The 6,630-nt window shown below is 40.7% G+C and overlaps 1 non-coding gene across 1 annotated transcript; it reads left to right on the top strand.

Annotated features, from left to right (window-relative positions):
- Positions 1–422: 422 nt before the first annotated feature.
- Positions 423–505, top strand: TRNAL-CAG (transfer RNA leucine (anticodon CAG)). Its single transcript has one exon. It is a non-coding gene; the product is annotated as a tRNA-Leu (tRNA).
- The last annotated feature ends 6,125 nt before the right edge of the window (positions 506–6,630 follow it).

The raw sequence follows: 6,630 nt of genomic DNA, 5'->3' as shown, positions 1-6,630 counted from the left end.
ATATCAGAGGACTCTTACAATGAATAACTTGTACATATCCCAGGGGGATTTTCATAGACATTACAGGAAACAAATCGACCTTAAGCAATGTCCTTGTGAAACATACTGCATACCACATTTTTATTAATTTCTTTACAGCTTCAAATGTCTGCTTCACAGCATACGTAATAAGCATGCAAAAGTACCTGCCTCTTTCTCCACACACTAACACTGACTCACAGAAAGAACCCAACAGCTGCTTGTATAAATAAACATCGTTATTAAGGTTACCAGAGAGTCAACACAAAATACGCTCTCATTTGGAATATTTTTTTAACACCCACTGTGCGTAGAAAAACAATAATGCATTAGAAAGGAAAAAAAAAAAAATTAAAAAATCTACAAATACGGAGTAACAGCGCCGCCAAGGATGCTTTCCGTGGGTCAGGATGGCCGAGCGGTCTAAGGCGCTGCGTTCAGGTCGCAGTCTCCCCTGGAGGCGTGGGTTCGAATCCCACTCCTGACAGCTCTGTTTTGGGGCTGAGGATTTCGGCTTTATCTACTTTTGAAAAAGAGAGGCTGAGGAAAGACTTCATCGTGTTCCACAGCTTCCTGAGTTTCAAAAGGGGAGGTTTTTCTCGCATTGTCCTGGTATCCACTGACAGGAAGTGCAAGAATTGTTTGAAGCTGTGTCAGGGGAGCTTCAGACGGGGCACTAGGAAGCATTTTTTTACTGAGAAGGCCATAAAAAACTGGAACAGGCTTCCAGTGAGGTGGTCAATGCCCCAAGACTGTCAATTTGGGGCTTTTGGACAATCCACTTAAAAACTTGCCTTAACATTTGGTCAGCCCTGAACTGGTCAGGCAGTTGATGATCGCTGCGGGTCTCTGCCAACTGAACTTGCTATTCTATTCTGTTCTATTCTAGGATTTTAAAATGGTGCCCTAAATTAAAATGGAAAATCTAATTGCTTCAGCCCAAAGCAGGGAGCAGCTCACAGTGCAACCCCCAAAATCTGGTGGGGTTTTGCTTGCTCTCCAACACCTTGGAGCAGCAGCTCTCCACCTTCCCTGCACTCGCTCTGATGCTGGATGCCAGACCAGGCACCTCTCCCTGCAGTGACAAATGTCACTGCCCCGAGATGGCTTCTGCTGCTTTAGGGAGTGGCACCCACCTGCAGGGTTCTGACACTTCCTTGAGCAGCAGGAGAAGGACAGTGAGCAAAGGAGAGCACAAAAAGGAGAAGGCAAAACCTCCCTCTCTCCTCTTTTGCCAGAGGTGAGCAGTTATTTTGGCTCTAGATGTTTTCTAAAACTACAGCTTCCAGCTCAATGCCAGATGCTTTTTTCTTACTTTTAACTTGCTCTCCAAAATACTCTGTATGTTGCTTTCTGTTCTTGATTTTTTAAAATTTAAAAACCTCTCAAAGGCAGACATGAATCAGTAAACTAATTAAATTTTCATGTTATATATTTAGAGTTAAATACACAATAGGTAAAATTCTAGAATACAAAGTAATTCTGAGAAACAAGACCACAAAAAATAGTCACAAGAACATTCTTCCCATGAAGGAAGTAGAAACTGGATATTTAACATTTTTAGTTAATGTTAAATATCCAGCACTGCAAGCTCTCAGCAGGCATACAATAATGAAAACACATAACACTAGATCCTTATAAATAAGCAGCTAAAATAGGTGAATCAATGAATTATCCCAGTGGAAGAAACAAACAGGTAGTGTTTTAATTATGTGATAATAACACCAACTCTGACAAAGGTAACTAATTCCTTCCACCTGCAAATTCTACTAAGCAATCCTTGAGTAGAGTGCTTACCTGCACAAAATACTTCTCCACCACTTTGTGTACAGAGGATATAAATCTGTTTTTCTCCAGGACTTCACCCAAGGGGTGGTGTTAATCCATCTATTCTTACTAGGCAAGCAGCACTACAGGCTGGCAATATATACAGGGATGCTTTCATCTGCTGAACTGTTAAAGTGGTTAATTCCACATTCCTGACAGCAATTCTGCCAGTACTGGAATTATGGAAGCAGCACATTTGCCTGCTATGAGCACTCAGCAAGTCCAACGTGTCTGGATCTGCCAAACACAACAAAATCAACAGGCAGCCCCCTAAAGCCACCTAAAGCAGGAACCCTGAACTCTAGAGTTGCAGGACTAGCTGGTTTTCCTGTGGGATCCATTTTGGACAAAACCTGAAATCAAAATCATGTCCCATCAACACAATTTACAATAGTAGTATGCTATCTACCTTACAGAGGCATCAAATCAATATTATTAGAAGTAATTTAATCTAAACTAAGGGTGTAGACTCTTGCTAAAGTTTGAAGAAAAAAATACAGCTGAGGTAGAGAGATATATAGAGATACATATAAACCAATAAATAATTAAATGTCAGAAGATAAACAGCAACTTTGAGGTCTTGAATCTCCTTAGCTTCATTTCAATTATAATATGAATATTGAGATCATATAAATCAGCCTAGGTGTACCTAAAGTATGAAATGGCTCAAGCTTCCTAGAAAACTACAAATGAGGAGACCACTCAATAATGATGCTTTCAAATACCTATTCAGGACTGTAGCTTTTTTCTACAATCCCTTCCTGGTCCTGCTTTAATCCCCACTGAGAATCTTGCATGGGGGGCAGAGAGAGAAAGAACTACAAAGGGCTCTGGCCACCATCCAAGATAAGAAAAGCCCCAATTCCAGTGGCAGTTCACAAGTCACTTCAGTGGTCCTAGGATTCATCCCATGATGAATCTTCTGTGAGACTGCAGCAACATCACAGATGCACAGAGCCACAGGATAAAAATTCTGCAGCCTAGAACTCTTCATGGTTAGTTAAAAGAATTTCCCTTCTAGTAACACATTGTAATGGATAAATTATATATGCAGATGAGATTTAATTTGGTTTTTCAATATAATGACAAAATAAAACACATTCTTCCAAGCCAACTCTTCCATAATTACAGACTATAAGAACTAACAAAACTAAAGAGAGAGGAGAGGAAGGATTGAATCCCAGGCCACCATAAGCAGCAAAGACCATAGGACTTCATTAGGAAATCTGTAAAAATTTCAATTCTTTTTCTCTCAGATCATTTTTCCTGAATTAAAGGCCTGAACACAACAGAATAATCTGTCAAATTCTTCATTAATGTTATGTTTGTAACAGTCACTTTTACAAATATTCAGCAAATTTGGGCAAAATACAAAGAAACTTACAGAACTGACAGAAATTAATTCTGTGGAGACAAGTCTCTTGCTATAAATTTCCTTTCAGAAACTTTCACATGATGGACTAGACAGAATCTAGAGAGGTATTTGAGGGGAAGAAAACAATCACTTTAAAAAAAATCTGATTATCAGCATGTATGCTTAGTATTTCATAATCAAATGCTGATATCTGCACTCTTTTATATACAGGCTGTTTAGTGAGGCTCTTCACATGAATGTAGTCAATTTAAAACTAAAATATTCATATTAGCCAGACAAGATCTTCAGACTTAAACAACTTTCATTATTAAAGGAAGCACAAGATCAGCTTTTTCTGAGATAGAACCTGCATATATCTTATCCATAGCTGGTCACAAGGATTGAGACCAAACTCTCAACATTTGCATGTGCTGTGAATATTTCCTGTGAGAAAATGTCACAAGGTGAAAAGTACAGAAAAATGAGGAGCTCAGAATTTTTTTCTCTCTATGGCATGGTGCACAAGGCAGTGCTTCTGGTAAATAAGATACAGAGAATGACAAATCTTTTCCTTTCTCTTTTTTTCTCCCTCTCTCTTTTTTTTTTTTTCTTTTGTTTCAAGAAAGGGACTATACACTTTTTCAAACATATGTATTTCAGGATGTCAATGCAGACAGGAGGCAAAAGACACAGAAAGCTGTTATGCTTTACCAAAGACCAGTTTGCTTTAAGGAAGCCTCTATTAAATACAACCTTTAAAATAATGAGGGCTAAGGATTCCCTTGCAGCTCCAGCCTGAGCTGTACATGTGAGCAGAGCCCTTACTGACCAGAAGGGGAAAGAAGAGGGGCAGATCCCACACTCTGTGTGAAATCCCCTTGATGGGTTTCAGGGAAATAGATCATTTTATGGGCAAGCTGGGACTCTGCTATTACCACTACTGCACTACCCTACATGTGAGGATATTTCCCCATAGAACTTATTCCTTCAGATAATATTTTTTCTCACAAACAAATGGTTATCAGCAAACTTTCCTCATCCTTGCTTTATGAATGTTGCCCATGGACTAGAGGAGAATACAGCACATTAGAGATCATCTCCTATGCTCATCACAAAGCATAATAGATACCCAGATCTGATCTGATCTTGCCACTCAGCATGAGTCACTGAATGACTGAAATAGATGGAAACTACTTCCAGTATTTCTCTCCTGACACCAAAGCCACACAACACTTTGAAAAGATTTAGATGAAGTTCAGACAAGTATCTGCTAAGTATGTGGACACTGAGGGAGTTTTGAGATATCTCATTACTTCTACTGCTCATTAGTGGATAGGACAGTATATTTCCAACACTTTGTGGTTCTCAAAGGTTTTTTTTTAAAGCCAAAGTAAAAAGAATAATCAGGATACCCCAGCTCACCTGCTCCCTTTGACATTGAAGCAAGCCTACACTGACAGTTCAAAGCACGCCTGAATTTGCGTTTATCCTTGCGAGAAACAATCCATTACCAGCCGCTAATGATCTTCCTTTTGCCCTAATGAATCTGCCTTGAAAGGAATCTACCTGGGGTTCCATGCTGTTCACAATTATTAAAACATGAAAACTGGACTGACTCTGTTAAGGACATTCGTGGTTAACTCTGATGTGAAATAAATGCCAGCTTTATGAACTGGAACCAATCAGACAATGCAAGCCAATCACTGTACTAAAGATGCTGCATGCAGCAGCTCCTCTCTCAGTACAAGCATCCTGGATCTCTACTGGCATAACTCATTCTGCAGAGGGGCAGGTCCAAAGGGCAGTTTTGACATGAGGAAACACACATGCCTGGAAAGTGAAAGTAACACAGAGCTGTTTCTGGTTGTATAGAGACCCTTGTGACAGCAGAGGCAAAAAGCTACCTGCCACAAGCCATGCTTGCTTCTGGATCTCCTACAGACAGACACAGTCAGAATATGGGGCAGCTTATTATTCTTTCTTCTGCTAGTGCTCTTCATAAAAATTATTGGATAAAACAGTATTTTTTGGTAGGCATGCCTGTCCTTAGGCTAGTCTTGCTCCATTTGCCAAAGCCTCATTCCCCTTTCAAAGATAATGCTGTCTTTTTACTGTCAGCCAAACCACTAGTTGTTTGCTGCCAGAAAGAGTAACCCCTATCTCAGAGTGGTAATGTCACACTCAGGTTTAACTGAAATTAACTTATTTTCCTGTTTCTTCAGTGCTAGTGCCAGTGCTAGGCCAGGCTCTGGCAGCTCCCACTCTCCCCAGCACAGCACAGCATTAGTTGGATGATCCCCCCTGCTGCTGCACAGCTACCCAGACTCCTCATCAAAGCACCCAGGATCTTCAATGTCTCCTCAAAAAGGAGGCCCCCCAGCCTTATATCATAGAACTGATAAGAAAACAAAGCTTCATGCAAAATCTCAGTGTCAGGACTCCTCCTGGGCCCTGAGGGAGATCCTGACTGGATCACAGGTGTAGGGGCATTGTCTCCTCTCCTAAATAATCTGTCCTCCACAGTTGGACTTACTCCTTATCTGCAGTCTAGCTCAATATCCTCTTAATCCATGCTGGATCAGACCAATGCCCAGCATCAGCATCCTCTGGGATAGAGGCCAAGACCAGCCCTGAGACAGAAATCAATACAGACAGTGGTAATCAGCAGGACAAACAGTAGGACAAAGCCTCATTGCTTCCAGAAATTTGAGGCTCAGAGGTTTCCTATTGTAGTGGTATTTCTGCAAGAAGGACCCTGCAAGAAGGTCACTGGGGCTGATTGAGTCTCTTGGAATCCTCCCCATCCAGAGCCAGCTCAGCTGCAGCAGGTTGCTCAAGGCCCCAGCCAGTTTTGATTGTCTGCCAGGACAGAGGCCATACAATCTTGTGACAAACTCTTTCAGTGTTTAACCACCTTCCCATTAAAAAAAATGGGATTTGGACATTTTCTGAAAGTATTAGCATTCACGTGCTGCTGCAAAACATTCCAGAGCCTGCCTGTGCATTGCCTGAGGAACTGTGTGCAAGCCAGTGTATGGGCAAGGGCAATGTTCTTCATGTCCTCCTGCACTCTGAACAGCACCACTGCTCTACCTTAATGTGGAGCAATTATCTTATAAAGGTTTTAAGACTGCAGCATTCATTACTTTAATTGGAATAGTCTAAGATACATAATTTTTCTGGTTTCTGGATTTTCCCTATGTTGTTAATAAGGATTCCTGTCTTTGTCATGAGCTGTGGAGGCATCTAGCATTGCTCCATAATACCCAGAGAAACAAGATCATTCTGTTTACAACTCACTTATCATAATAAATGCCAAAATATTTCTCATCTCTCACGGTAATAAAAGTCAGGTAAAATGTAATTATTTTCCACAAGGTAAATAACCTTTTAATGCCATCTTCAATTCTTGGAACTACTCTTGTAGCTTT

Source organism: Serinus canaria, chromosome 2 (genome assembly GCF_022539315.1).
Source record: "Serinus canaria isolate serCan28SL12 chromosome 2, serCan2020, whole genome shotgun sequence".
Lineage (NCBI taxonomy): Eukaryota > Metazoa > Chordata > Aves > Passeriformes > Fringillidae > Serinus > Serinus canaria.
This window is presented reverse-complemented; position numbering and strand designations above follow the sequence as displayed.